Source organism: Pongo pygmaeus, chromosome 2, assembly GCF_028885625.2.
Source record: "Pongo pygmaeus isolate AG05252 chromosome 2, NHGRI_mPonPyg2-v2.0_pri, whole genome shotgun sequence".
NCBI lineage: Eukaryota > Metazoa > Chordata > Mammalia > Primates > Hominidae > Pongo > Pongo pygmaeus.
This window is the reverse complement of record NC_085930.1, coordinates 200,430,217-200,446,368: the sequence shown is the minus strand read 5'-3', so window position 1 is coordinate 200,446,368 and position 16,152 is coordinate 200,430,217. Positions and strand designations below refer to the sequence as shown.

The 16,152-nt window shown below is 37.0% G+C and overlaps 1 protein-coding gene across 1 annotated transcript in view; it reads right to left on the bottom strand.

The window, feature by feature from the left end:
• Nucleotides 1-13,731, bottom strand: part of OSTN (osteocrin) — a 72,167-nt gene extending 58,436 nt beyond the window's left edge. Inside the window, exon 1 of the mRNA XM_054482299.1 lies at nucleotides 13,665-13,731. The gene's annotated coding sequence lies outside the window, so the exon portion shown is untranslated. The remainder of the gene's footprint in view (nucleotides 1-13,664) is intronic.
• Between the last annotated feature and the right edge of the window lie 2,421 nt (nucleotides 13,732-16,152).

The following is a 16,152-nucleotide window of genomic DNA, read 5'->3' as shown; positions in this document are numbered from 1 at the left end:
AGGAATAATAAATGACAGACTGAAAATAATTTTTTATTTTAGAAAAAGGCCTAAAAGGGACAGTGCTTAACACAAAATCTGCATAGCTCGCTGTAATGGAAAAGAGACCTGATGCAAGAGTTGTGAGACTCAGGCTCTTCATTGCCTCTGTTGCTATTTAGTGATGTGATGCTGGGCAAACACTTTCCTCTCTAGACCAAGTAAAATGGAGATGATCTAACTGACCTCTAATGTTGCTTCTGGCTTTTAAATCTCACTGGTGAAGCTGGCTATTTTCTGGTAAAAGTGCAGACACTTAACATGTAGGTAATGATAATAGTGCAGATTTAGCTAGGAAAACTGACTTGATGAGTTCCTGAAATCAGCCAAAGTTTATGCAAAAAATTACATATGTCTAGGCTGTGACATAAATATTTTCCTCTTTCACTTTCAGTATTTTTAAAATTAAGTATTTCTAGCTGAAAAGAAAGAATCTCCAAATCTTTGATTTTTGGATGTCATTTATGGTAAGACATTCCATTTTTAAGAACATGTTAAGAAAAAACAATGCTACCAATTAAATTGATATGCTTATCAAATGTAAGACTAAGTCCAATTTCAGAGATGTTAAATGTGAGACAAAATTGATGACATATGGTAATATATTTATTTTAAAATGTTTACTTAGGTTTTTTTTTTGTTTGTTTGTTTGTTTTTGAGATGGAGTTTCGCTCTTGTTGCCCAGGCTGGAGTGCAGTGGCGCGATCTTGGCTCACTGCAACCTCCGCTTCCCAGGTTCCAGCGAGATTCTCCTGCCTGGGATTACAGGCAGTAGCTGGGATTACAGGCCCTGCCACCTGTAGCTGGGATTACAGGCCCTGCCACCATGTCCGGCTAAGTTTTGTATTTTTACTAGAGACAGGGTTTCGTCATGTTGGCCAGGCTGTTCTCGAACTCCTGACTTCAGGTGATCTACTCGCCTCAGCCTCCCAAAGTACTGGGATTGCAGGCATGAGCCACTGTGCCCGGCCTTACTTAGGATTTTTTTCTTTCTTCTGTTGTTTTCCCATCATGCATAAGTCAGTATGCTCATTTCCCTACCCTTTGAAAACAAAAATGGTTAGAACTGAGGTTCCAGATGCCATAGAATGCCGTTATATCCTCTCTTTTAAGCTGAGAGAAAGAAAGACTGCTATGATATTTAACTTGGTTATCAGATAGAAATGTTGCAAGTCACATAAATAATATTAATAATTTAAAAATAATTGAGTACTACTTTCCTGCATTTTGAATTAACAGTCTGTCAAGATAAAATAATCATTTGAATATTTTCTCGGTAATCATGATCTTAATTTTAGTAGATATAAAATTGGTGAAGACAAAATAGGAATTTTTGATAATAAGAATTTTCAGATCTCTACAACCTCCACCAATATCACAAATGTGTGTGATATTAGTGAAGGTTTTATATACATATATATATATATTTTTTTCACTTGATGTGACTCCAAAAATTCTCTGTCAGTGAAAGAATAAATATTCAAAAAATAAAACTCTTTCAGACAATATACAGATATTCAACATTATGCTGGGGAAAAACTCAGACTCAGGCTTGAAGGACAGGGATAAGAGGTTTAGCTGTGCTTCTTGATGGGCTAATGATCTTGGACAAGACTCTAAAATATTCAAAACTGTCTAATGAAACTGATTTTCTTCACAAAATGTAAGTTATTTAATTTTAGTTAATCTTAATTTACAAACAGCACAAATTATGGAATTGGCTTAGAGTTCAAATAAAGAAATAAGCCTTTTAAGTTTATATTTAATATTGTTTCCTAAAAATATATGAGGATATAAATTTATCTGTGAGAAAGCAACACCATTTTAATTTGTATTTTATTATAACTGAAAACTTTACAATGGAAACTAAAATAGTATGTAGAAACACTTTGTAAACTATAAGATAATTTGAAAATATTATGTTTTAAAACATAATTACAAATAATTGTTTTGAAGTGATTGTTACGAAGTTGAAGGCAGATGTTTGAAGCCAAATTTTTTCTATGAACACAAAATTTACGCCCAACAGTCACTTAGGGAACTTAGAGCCATTCATAGAGACAATCTGCAAAACTTATATTGAAAAAACCAAAAGGATAAATTATAGTTTGTCATTATATAGGTAATCTCGATGTTTCAATAAGTGACAATATTTGAACAAAGTTTTAAAGAAGGTTTTTCTAGCTTTCTTTGATTAGGGAAGCACCCAGATGATTGAGAGACTTACCTGCTGGAAAGCAAAGATTGGGACCTCCTGCCATTGCGGTCTCTTTTTTTATTGAAACTGTGATTCCAGTCTCTGATGAATTTTGCCCCACAAACCAGACAACTGAGTGTGGCTGTGTCACTTAGAAGCTTAGAAATGGGTAAGAAGTTTGGGATCATCATAAACTCAAATTCGAGATTTAAAATCATTGAGGATTTTCACCCAAGAGCAATTGAAAATTGCTAGTGGCTTGTAGCTTCCGTCACTGTCACATATATCATCTATGTCATCCTCATAAAAAATACATTTGAGAAATACTCATGGTGCATAGCCATTTATTTAAACATTTCCTTCTGAAATTTGCTATTTTTAATAAATTGTGTAATGGGAATTTACTTTATGTTTTGGATGTCTGAAAAAAAGGAGCAAGCTGACATTGAGAAATTTAACATTTCCTGTTAAAAAAAAATTAAAGGGAGGAGCCAAGATGGCCGAATAGGAACAGCTCCGGTCTACAGCTCCCAGCGCCAGCAACGCAGAAGACAGGTGATTTCTGCATTTCCATCTGAGGTACCGTGTTCATCTCACTAGGGAGTGCCAGACAGTGGGCGCAGGTCAGTGGGTGAGTGCACCGTGCGCCAGCCGAAGCAGGGGCGAGGCATTGCCTCACTCGGGAAGCACAAGGGGTCAGGGAGTTCCCTTTCCAGGGGTGACGGACGGCACCTGGAAAATCGGGCCACTCCCACCCAAATACTGTGCTTTTCCGACGGGCTTAGGAAACGGTGCCCCAGGAGAGTATAGCCCGCACCTGGCTCAGAGGGTCCTATGCCCACGGAGTCTCGCTGATTGCTAGCACAGCAGTCTCAGATCAAACAGCAAGTCAGCAGCGAGGCTGGGGGAGGGGCGCCCGCCATTGCCCAGGCTCGCTTAGGTAAACAAAGCAGCCTGGAAGCTGGAACTGGGTGGAGCCCACCACAGCTCAAGGAGGCCTGCCTGCCTCTGTAGGCTCCACCTCTGGGGGCAGGGCACAGACAAACAAAAAGACAGCAGTAACCTCTGCAGACTTAAATGTCCCTGTCTGACAGCTGTGAGGAGAGCAGTGGTTCTCCCAGCACGCAGCTGGAGATCTGAGAACGGGCTGACTGCCTCCTCAAGTGGGTCCCTGACCCCTGACCCCCGAGCAGCCTAACTGGGAGGCACCCCCCAGCAGGGGCAGACTGACACCTCACACGGCCGGCCAGGTACTCCAACAGACCTGCAGCTGAGGGTTCTGTCTGTTAGAAGGAAAACTAACAGAAAGGACATCCACACCAAAAACCCATCTGTACATCACCATCATCAAAGACCAAAAGTAGATAAAACCACAAAGATGGGGAAAAAACAGAGCAGAAAAACTGGAAACTCTAAAAAGCAGAGTACCTCTCCTCCTCCAAAGGAACGCAGTTCCTCACCAGCAACGGAACAAAGCTGGACGGAGAATGACTTTGACGAGCTGAGAGAAGAAGGCTTCAGACGATCAAATTACTCCGAGCTACGGGAGGATAGTCAAACCAAAGGCAAAGAAGTTGAAAACTTTGAAAAAAATTTAGAAGAATGTATAACTAGAATAACCAATACAGAGAAGTGCTTAAAGGAGCTGATGGAGCTGAAAACCAAGGCTCGAGAACTACGTGAAGAATGCAGAAGCCTCAGGAGCCGATGCGATCAAATGGAAGAAAGGGTATCAGCCCTGGAAGATGAAATGAATGAAATGAAGCGAGAAGGGAAGTTTAGAGAAAAAAGAATAAAAAGAAATGAGCAAAGCCTCCAAGAAATGTGGCACTATGTGAAAAGACCAAATCTACGTCTGATTGGTGTACCTGAAAGTGACGGGGAGAATGGAAACAAGTTGAAAAACACTCTGCAGGATATTATCCAGGAGAACTTCCCCAATCTAGCAAGGCAGGCCAACATTCAGATTCAGGAAATACAGAGAACGCCACAAAGATACTCCTCGAGAAGAGCAACTCCAAGACACATCATTGTCAGATTCACCAAAGTTGAAATGAAGGAAAAAATGTTAAGGGCAGCCAGAGAGAAAGGTCGGGTTACCATCAAAGGGAAGCCCATCAGACTAACAGCGGATCTCTCGGCAGAAGCCCTACAAGCCAGAAGAGAGTGGGGGCCAATATTCAACATTCTTAAAGAAAAGAATTTTCAACCCAGAATTTCATATCCTGCCAAACTAAGCTTCATAAGTGAAGGAGAAATAAAATACTTTACAGACAAGCAAATGCTGAGAGGTTTTGTCACCACCAGGCCTGCCCTAAAAGAACTCCTGAAGGAAGCGCTAAACATGGAAAGGCACAACCGGTACCAGCCACTGCAAAATCATACCAAAATGTAAAGACCATCGAGACTAGGAAGAGACTGCATCAACTAACGAGCAAAATATCCAGCTAACATCATAATGACAGGATCAGATTCACACATAACAATATTAACTTTAAATGTAAATGGACTAAATGCTCCAATTAAAAGACACAGACTGGCAAACTGGATAAAGACTCAAGACCCATCAGTGTGCTGTATTCAGGAAACCCATCTCACGTGCAGAGACACACATAGGCTCAAAATAAAAGGATGGAGGAAGATCTACCAAGCAAATGGAAAACAAAAAAAGGCAGGGGTTGCAATCCTAGTCTCTGATAAAACAGACTTTAAACCAACAAAGATCAAAAGAGACAAAGAAGGCCATTACATAATGGTAAAGGGATTAATTCAACAAGAAGAGCTAACTATCCTAAAAATATATGCACCCAATACAGGAGCACCCAGATTCATAAAGCAAGTCCTGAGTGACCTACAAAGAGACTTAGACTCCCACACATTAATAATGGGAGACTTTAACACCCCACTGTCAACATTAGACAGATCAATGAAACAGAAAGTCAACAAGGATACCCAGGAATTGAACTCAGCTCTGCACCAAGCGGACCTAATAGACATCTACAGAACTCTCCACCCCAGATCAACAGAATATACATTTTTTTCAGCACCACACCACACCTATTCCAAAATTGACCATATACTTGGAAGTAAAGCTCTCCTCAATAAATGTAAAAGAACAGAAATTGTAACAAACTGTCTCTCAGATCACAGTGCAATCAAGCTAGAACTCAGGATTAAGAATCTCACTCAAAACCACTCAACTACATGGAAACTGAACAACCTGCTCCTGAATGACTACTGGGTACATAATGAAATGAAGGCAGAAATAAAGATGTTCTTTGAAACCAACGAGAACCAAGACACAACATACCAGAATCTCTGGGATGCATTCAAAGCAGTGTGTAGAGGGAAATTTATAGCACTAAATGCCCACAAGAGAAAGCAGGAAAGATCCAAAATTGACACCCTAACATCACAATTAAAAGAACTAGAAAAGCAAGAGCAAACACATTCAAAAGCTAGCAGAAGGCAAGAAATAACTAAAATCAGAGCAGAACTGAAGGAAATAGAGACACAAAAAACCCTTCAAAAAATCAATGAATCCAGGAGCTGGTTTTTTGAAAGGATCAACAAAATTGATAGACCGCTAGCAAGATTAATAAAGAAAAAAAGAGAGAAGAATCAAATAGATGCAATAAAAAATGATAAAGGGGATATCACCACTGATCCCACAGAAATACAAACTACCATCAGAGAATATTACAAACACCTCTATGCAAATAAACTAGAAAATCTAGAAGAAATGGATAAATTCCTCAACACATACACCCTCCCAAGACTAAACCAGGAAGAAGTTGAATCTCTGAATAGACCAATAACAGGAGCTGAAATTGTGGCAATAATCAATAGCTTACCAACCAAAAAAAGTCCAGGACCAGATGGGTTCACAGCCGAATTCTACCAGAGGTACAAGGATGAGCTGGTACCATTCCTTCTGAAACTATTCCAATCAATAGAAAAAGAGGGAATCCTCCCTAACTCATTTTATAAGGCCAGCATCATCCTGATACCAAAGCCTGGCAGAGACACAACAAAAAAAGAGAATTTTAGACCAATATCCTTGATGAACATTGATGCAAAAATCCTCAATAAAATACTGGCAAACAGAATCCAGAAGCACATCAAAAAGCTTATCCACCATGATCAAGTGGGCTTCATCCCTGGGATGCAAGGCTGGTTCAATATATGCAAATCAATAAATGTAATCCAGCATATAAACAGAACCAAAGACAAAAACCACATGATTATCTCAATAGATGCAGAAAAGGCCTTTGACAAAATTCAACAACCCTTCATGCTAAAAACTCTCAATAAATTAGGAATTGATGGGACGTATCTCAAAATAATAAGAGCTATTTATGACAAACCCACAGCCAATATCATACTGAATGGGCAAAAACTAGAAGCATTCCCTTTGAAAACTGGCACAAGACAGGGATGCCCTCTCTCACCACTTCTATTCAACATAGTGTTGGAAGTTCTGGCCAGGGCAATTAGGCAGGAGAAGGAAATCAAGGGTATTCAATTAGGAAAAGAGGAAGTCAAATTGTCCCTGTTTGCAGATGACATGATAGTATATCTAGAAAACCCCATTGTCTCAGCCCAAAATCTCCTTAAGCTGATAAGCAACTTCAGCAAAGTCTCAGGATACAAAATCAATGTGCAAAAATCACAAGCATTCTTATACATAAATAACAGACAGACAGAGAGCCAAATCATGAGTGAACTCCCATTCACAATTGCTTCAAAGAGAATAAAATACCTAGGAATCCAACTTACAAGGGATGTGAAAGACCTCTTCAAGGAGAACTACAAACCACTGCTCAAGGAAATAAAAGAGGATACAAACAAATGGAAGAACATTCCATGCTCATGGGTAGGAAGAATCAATATCATGAAAATGGCCATCCTTCCCAAGGTAATTTACAGATTCAATGCCATCCCCATCAAGCTACCAATGACTTCCTTCACAGAATTGGAAAAAACTACTTTAAAGTTCATATGGAACCAAAAAAGAGCCCGCATCGCCAAGTCAATCCTAAGCCAAAAGAACAAAGCTGGAGGCATCACACTACCTGACTTCAAACTATACTACAAGGCTACAGTAACCAAAACAGCATGGTACTGGTACCAAAACAGAGATATAGATCAATGGAACAGAACAGAGCCATCAGAAATAATGCCACATATCTACAAGTATCTGATCTTTGACAAACCTGACAAAAACAAGAAATGGGGAAAGGATTCCCTATTTAATAAATGGTGCTGGGAAAACTGGCTAGCCATATGTAGAAAGCTGAAACTGGATCGCTTCCTTACACCTTATACAAAAATCAATTCAAGATGGATTAAAGACTTAAATGTTAGACCTAAAACCATAAAAACCCTAGAACAAAACCTAGGCATTACCATTCAGGACATAGGCATGGGCAAGGACTTCATGTCTAGAACACCAAAAGCAATGGCAACAAAAGCCAAAATTGACAAATGGGATCTAATTAAACTAAAGAGCTTCTGCACAGCAAAAGAAACTACCATCAGAGTGAACAGGCAACCTACAAAATGGGAGAAAATTTTCGCAACCTACTCATCTGACAAAGGGCTAATATCCAGAATCTACAATGAACTCCAACAAATTTACAAGAAAAAAACAAACAACCCCATCAAAAAGTGGGCGAAGGACATGAACAGACACTTCTCAAAAGAAGACATTTATGCAGCCAAAAAACACATGAAAAAATGCTCACCATCACTGGCCATCAGAGAAATGCAAATCAAAACCACAATGAGATACCATCTCACACCAGTTAGAATGGCAATCATTAAAAAGTCAGGAAACAACAGGTGCTGGAGAGGATGTGGAGAAATAGGAACACGTTTACACTGTTGGTGGGGTTGTAAACTAGTTCAACCCTTGTGGAAGTCAGTGTGGCAATTCCTCAGGGATCTAGAACTAGAAATTCCATTCGACCCAGCCATCCCATTACTGGGTATATACCCAAAGGACTATAAATCATGCTGCTATAAAGACACATGCACACGTATGTTTATTGTGGCATTATTCACAATAGCAAAGACTTGGAACCAACCCAAATGTCCAACAATGATAGACTGGATTAAGAAAATGTGGCACATATACACCATGGAATACTATGCAGCCATAAACAATGATGAGTTCATGTCCTTTGTAGGGACATGGATGAAATTGGAAATCATCATTCTCAGTAAACTATCGCAAGAACAAAAAACCAAACACCGCATATTCTCACTCATAGGTGGGAATTGAACAATGAGAACACATGGACACAGGAAGGGGAACATCACACTTCGGGGACTGTTGTGGGGTGGGGGGAGGGGGGAGGGATAGTATTGAGAGATATACCTAATGCTAGATGACGAGTTGGTGGGTGCAGCACACCAGCATGGCACATGTATACATATGTAACTTACCTGCACATTGCGCACATGTACCATAAAACCTAAAGTATAATAATAATAATAATCATAAAATAAAAATAAAAATAAAAATAAAAATAAAAATAAAAATAAAAATAAATTAAAATATCAGCTGGGCATGGTGGCTCATGCCTGTAATCCCAGCACTTTGGGATGCCAAGGTGGGCAGATCACCTGAGGTCAGGAGTTTGAGACCAGCCTGGCTAACACGGTGAAACCCCGTTTCTACTACACATACAAAAAATTAGCCAGGCGTGATGGCACGTGCCTGTAATCCCAGCCACTCGGGAGGCTGAGGCAGGAGAATCGCTTGAACCCAGGAGGCGGAGGTTGCAGTGAGCCGTGATTGTGCCATTGCACTCCAGCTTGGCCAGCAAGAGCGAAACTCCATCTCAAAAAAAAAAAAAAAAATTAAAATATCAGGAATGTGTTCTTCCCATTTCTCAGTGCTCTTCAATTGGCTGTAGCAAATTTTCCAAAGTCACAAAGCCAGTTAGAAGAAGAGCCAGAACAACAACTTTCATTTTCAGACTCCCAGTTTCATGCTCTTTCGAGTATAACCTATTTGTGTAAGTGTAAAACCCTTTTCTATCTCCCAAATTTTTTATAAAGTAATATTTTTATGGATGCAGTGTTATTAATGTGGCAGATACCTACATTTTAAAATGACTGTCCCTGAAGGCAACAAATTAGGAAGAATGATAAATTACTAGAACATGTGTTAACTGATTTTATTCTATTTGGCACCATTTTCACTCTTTTTTAGAAACTTTGCCTTCCAAAATCTTAAAATTTTATTTTTAAGTATCTGTCTGTTTTTTTCTTCTATTTGGATTTGTGATTAATATTACTAATCTCTTTCTTGTAAAAATTAAGAAGCCAGAAACCTACCATGCCACTTTAAAGAAAGATTCCATTATTATTTTAAACACTCAGATCTGGATGTTTAACAAAGTGTTTAGTTGTTATGAACTCATTTAGGGCAGAGACCATGTCGTGTTCACCATTGCATCTAAGCACCTAACAGAATGCCTGGCATAGGGTCAAATGCATGTGGTGAATGAATGCATGAAGCAGCCTTATGTGGAAGGTAAACAGGAATGCAGGGCAGATACTAATATCCCAGCTTTCTTGATATGAAAATCAAGGTAGAGGGAAGATAAGAGATTAGCCTATGTTTCTACACCTACAGTAAAATGTGATGAAGTTCACACTGGAATCCTGATACATCCATTAGTATTTCACATCACAGATTCTCATTCTAATGAAAGTTACATGCATCACTAACCTCCAATAATCATTCCTCTAAACTTTAGGATTTCTCCTTTTCATACATTAATCTGTACCTAAATCCCCAAATAACTAAATCTTTCTTGATATAAAACTATGTTACTTAAAAATAGAAAATAACATTAGTGTATAATTGTAGGCAATTCTGTTAAGGAAATTTGTTGTTTAATTCTAATGCTCACTAAAGGGAAAATAGCTTTAAAACTGTACACAGGGAAAAGCTAATAGAGTTGCACATATCGGCTGGCTGTTCTATACACAGGCAAATTTTTATGCAGCAGTAAAGGCTTTCAGAGGATAAAATTGGATAAATTAAGTTAAATATAGCATATTTGAATCTGAAGTTAATGTGGAATATCACAACCCCCTTCACCGTTTACCCCACTTTGTACTTACATAAAATATTTGATCAAAATCTTACATCATAATTACATTAAGCTAGCCAACATAATAAATGAAAAAGTATCTCTAACATTAAACAAAGGAGCAAAAGTATAAATTTTATAATACTCAAAAACAGGATGCATTTATTGGGCATACACTGAATGTCAGATACTGGGGATATAAAAGTAAAGAAGATATTTTCTCTGTCTTCCTGTTGCTCACAGCCTGGTTCAGGTGGAAACTCCTCAACCACTTGCCCTGTCTAGGGATTTCCTTCTGCAAGAGCAGACCCTTTCTGGAATGCTTCCACTTTCTTCAAATAGAATTGTCATACATAAACTTTTAAAAAAATAACTTTTGCATAGTGTTTTACTATCTTGAAATTAATCTCCTGTCATCCTTACAAGTCATGTTAGACCTATAGAAAACATTATAATTCTATTTTTTAAAAATCTGTGAACTGAGACAAGCTGAGTTACTTTAGAAATCTGGTCTCCTAACTCCTAGTATTGTATGTACACTTTGTAATACAACAAAGAATTAGTAGAAATAGGTTGACTCTTAAGTTACATAGACCTGGATCTGAATCCTGATTAGGCATGTCACTTAGCCTTTTTGTTTTAACTTCTTCTTCAGAAAAATAGGGCAAAGACCTAATTTGTAGGCTTAGTATGAATATCAGAAGTAATCTGGGTTAAGTCAGCAGGCATAAATTAGTTACTCAATAAATAACAGTTATCATTATCCTGATATTGCCTTTGAAACATGGCAACTTTTCCAAATGTTTTTACTACTTTTTAATTTTTATGAAAAATATTTTTATCCTCATTTTAAAGAACAAAATTAGTCCTCAAAATCTAGAATTATGGCAGAGTGATAGAAAATAAAATACAGTAAGAAAAATAATATTGAATGGGGGAAGAAAATTTCACTATAGAGAGTTAGAAATCACTCTAACATTTGGTGCATTATCATTATTTTGAGTCATAATATTTCTATAAAAATTGCTTCCAACTATAGAAAATGTAATCCTGGGAAAGAAACAAAAGAAAGCTCAGCTGTACTGAAGGCATCATTATTCTTCTAGCTCTAATTGTGCCACCTAAAGTGAATGTTTAATACCATTTTATATAATATTTTAAAAGTGGAATCTTCACATATTTATAGCCTTAAATACCATAGGAATATAGAATTTTAGAAACAGAGGAAGCAATCATTAAAAATTGTCAAATTTAATACCCACAATTAATAGATGGAGAAAGTGAGGCTCAGAGAGAATGAATCTGCTCAAAGGAGAGGAAAGAAGATAATAATATAGAAATGGTTGAAGAGGAAGAGAGAGCAGAAGGTGGTGGCAGAGGCATTGTTACTGGAGGGAGGAGATGGTTTGTATTAAGGTCTGAGCTGATGGAGTGGCAATAAGGAAGAAGGCATCACTGCTCCAGGGATGTACCATGACACTTATTTGAAGAAAGAAGAGAAAGAGCTAGCTAAAAAAAAAAAAAAATGCCTTTAATCTGAGAGATCTTAAGCCATTTGGAGAGTTGGTTCATTTAAGAGAGATACCCAGAGTTAGCACCTTGTTGTAGCTTACTTATTGTATCCTCACAACCTCCTGAGGGGAGGAGAATAAAGCTTCAGGGAAGCTGAATGATTTGTCCATAAAGCTGTTGAAGTCAGAACTAGAATTAGAAGTCTAGTTTTCTGCCTCCAAAGCTTGTATTTCTCTGACTGAACTATTGAATCTAAGCAAAAGTTGTCTGGTAGGTAACAGTCATAGTAAATGAAATATTGACAAAACAGTTAAATTAGCATAAAAGATTAGTCCTAAGATTCTGTGATACTAATGTTTTATTCTCTAATATAGGGAAAACTGACTGACATAGGGGCTTCCTCAAATATTTTTATACTCAGTATCCCTAGCACGTCTATTTTTTTTTGTCCTTTTCACAAGGACAAAATACAATGTTATCAAGCCTTAATTTGTGCTTAAGGCTTGCCTGAAGTTGTATAGGTGGATTATAGCAGAGCTAGAATGATATATTAGGATTTCTTACTTCAAGTTCTCTATTTTTTGAGACAAGTTCAATTAATCTAATTTTATTAATCAAATGTTCAAATCATTGAGAGTATTTGTAAAAGAAGTTAAAATTATAGCCCTGAGGTTCCTGTGCCCAATCAACTGAAGATATCTGCTTCTCTACTGCTCATTATTCAGTATATAAGAATCAGTTAAAAATCCTGAGAAATAAGGGGGAGAAAGCAAATGTCAACCTTAAACACTCTAAATAATTTTTGAATGAAGCCATAGTAAAATTTACTTACATGAAGGAGACCTAACTGTTATCTACAGAAAGTGCTCCTTAGAAAAGTTCTGTAAGAGTGCTGAAGAGTAGTACCATAATAAGAGAAGACACAGAATGTCCATGATGTTTTTGGTATAACACTATCAATTCTATAACTTATATAGGCATTAAAATCACCATAATTCATTCTCAAAAATGTTAAATTTTTAGAAGGAAAACTCATAAACAAATAATAATCACATTCCTAAACCTATAGAGTCTGTTACTCAAAGAAACAGCATTTGAATTGTTAGAACTGAATTCATCGAGTGCACACTAAACCTGAAATAAAATTTTAAATTTCTTCTCCAACAGAACTCAAATGTATGTTTCAGATTAACCCTCAATTCGATCATTGAATAGCAAGAGCACTACAAATACTGAAGAACAGGCATACTCTAAGTCTACTCCAACTATGTTATTAATATCATATTTGCATATTTGACATATAAGGAGAAAAACAGAAGATGCATTAGGTTTTAAGAACATAAGATATAGAATTTCATTAGTTTAGGAATGTTTCTTAAGCTCCAATCTCGACAGAAATAATAAGGAAAAAACCTTTCTTTTTTACCTAGATTGTTTAGATCACTCTTCTATATTAAACATTTTTCTAATATTACACAATTTTGAGGAAAGCAAAATAACGCTAATAACGCATATATATGTATAGAATTATTATTTTGCATTCACCTTCTGTTTGTTTTGAAATGGAAGAAAAGAAAAAAGCAATGTTTTAAATATGAAATAGCTGAATAAGCAATTAGTTCTACCTTAAGTTTGCATTACAAAAATATCTTTGATTTTCTACTCATTTTAGAGAAGGAAATATTACCACTCTAATTTTAACAAAATCAAGATATAATCAAAACATTTAAACAGTCTGTGAAAGTAAAAACAATAGTTAAAAGAAAAAAGCATTAAATCTTTATCAATTTTTACATATAACTTGCCTTGTGAAAGATCAGGAGATTCTAACTTTAGAGTACTGTCTGTGCAGTTTCTCCAAAACTCAGCCCTGATGGTGAGTTTTCTCTCTGAGTTTTTATAGTCTCAGTTATACACCCCTTACTCCAATCCCTGCCTTTGCTTTCTCTTACATCATTTCTACAGATTTTCCACTGAACATTTTCCCAAGCCTCTCTTCAATCTCATTCTCTCCCTCCCTTTCCCTCCCTTCTTCAGTTTCTCCCTCCCTCCTTTCCCTCCATATTTAGTCTATCTATTGCTTTGATCATGGCATTTAAATAGCAATGGAAGTATAGGCTCTGGAAAATTTAAATATAGATTTAGTATTGTGTTCAGCTTCACACCCATCACCTCTTCCTGAGGTTTTCGTCAAGCTCTGATTATTACAAATCATATTTGGGAAATAAAATGCACTAAGATTTGTTAAAAAGTCACCAGGGAATTTCAAAGCACGATTTAGAGAAATTATAATCAGACACAAACTGATTTATTGGTGTAATCTTTGGACCTTTAAATGATCAGCTATGGAAATAATGAGTAGTTTCAGCCTCCATCAGGTGCACAGTGCTGTGTCAGTGAAACACAATGACAGCTACTTCGTAATTAACATTGCTATACTGGGAAGGCTGTCACTAACAAACCTATAAATACTGAGCTGTGACATGTGAGCTATAAATGAAGACGTTGTAATCATTTTTATCTTGCTCTTGTTCTTCAGTACTTTAATTTCTTTTTAACCAAAGTATTTCTGCCTTTGGCTGAAGGTTTTCTTTCATTCTTGTCTCCTGCTAATCACATTTGCATCCTTACATACACAAATTATTTTTTAAATGAATTATTAAGTTATAAAGGTAACATGTTATGTTATTAGATCATTAATGGCTCATTTGATTCACCGGAGGGTCCCCATCTGACAGGTAAAGAGGCCAAGGCTCAGATAAATTAAGTGACTTTATGAGATCACACAGCTAAGAAGTAGTCGCAGAGCTGGATTTCAAATGCAGGTCTTCCTAATTCCACATCCAGTTCTTTTCCCACAACTGCAATCTATCTCACTGCTTTAAAAGCTAGAAAAGAGAATCCAAACCAGATTATATTTTTGCACAAAAAGAAATAAATTTATTCTTTTTGGTTTCCCTAAAAAGGCCATTTAAAATACTAGTCACTAGTATAAGAACAATTACATGGTTAATTTGGATCTAGATGGGGAAACTGACCAGAGCACACAGAATTAGTGGGACAGTAAAATGCTTCATTTTTATGATGGGTTTCCAGGGATAACATATGTCTCAACAAGCTTGAAATTTGAGTAGTTGGCAAGGACAGTTCACAAATCAAGATAAAAATACAGCCTAATTGTGGACCCTTGTTTAGACATTACTGCCATAAAACAATTATGTTAGCTCGAATCCACATGATGGAAAACTCTCAATATAGAATTAATGGATGCATCATAATGCTACCAGAAGCCAATATTATTGACATACCTTCTACCCTTATTTGAAATGCCTCTCTTAGCATGCCGACAAGTGATATCTGTGGCTGATTTATTCCAGATCTGTCCCTGCTTAGACAGTCCAAAGATTCCACCCTATTTGTGGATTTTGTTGACCTAATTCAAAAGTTTGACTTAACTGTTCTGCAGCAGTAGAAATAGCAACAGTTTATTCCAGGAACATCCATGGTACATTTAAGCCATTTTTATAGCCTTCTGTATATTATACACCTCTATATGATTGACTTATGCATTTATACATGATAGAAAAATTCCATTAGCTTCAAAAGAGAGAGGAAAAATGGGAACATGCAAAGAAATAAAAAGATAAAGAGAATAAATATTCAATGTTGGATGGGGAGAGACTAAGATGAGAAAGGGAGAAAATATTAATGAAAACTTTTTCAGCTAGCATGTCATGATTTAATTCCCATAACAACCTTGCCAAGGAAGTATACTTTTTCAAATATAATAAATAGAAAACTAAAGTTCAAATCTGTAAAATGGATGGCCCAAATCTTCTTAGCTTAGAAGTAACAAGACAAAGGGTTGAACCTTATTATCTGTATCAGTCAGAATCTGGTAGAAAAGAGATGGCACATTCAAATTGAGTAGTTTGAAGAGAATGTGATGTCAACATCATGTAGAAGAACCAGAAGGGATCATGTGGTATAGCGAACCCTAGTCCTGAAGAGTCAAGGATAGTTACAGGGATGCAGAGACAAAGGGATCCTGAGTAGAGAAAGTTGTCTGGCAGAAGTGTGACATTTCACAAAAGGACAGGGCAAGTCAAGAGCAAACCAGAGGGCATGGAACCTATGAAATAAGCACAAGACTTCACTCTACTTCTTTTCTTTAGTCTCCTGTGGTGTTTCCCTTTGGTGAAACCAAACTGGAAAAGAGATTGAAAGAGGGGAGATAAAAGGGACCCAGTACATCATTTAACCTCAAAACTGTGCTCCGAGAAACACAAATTG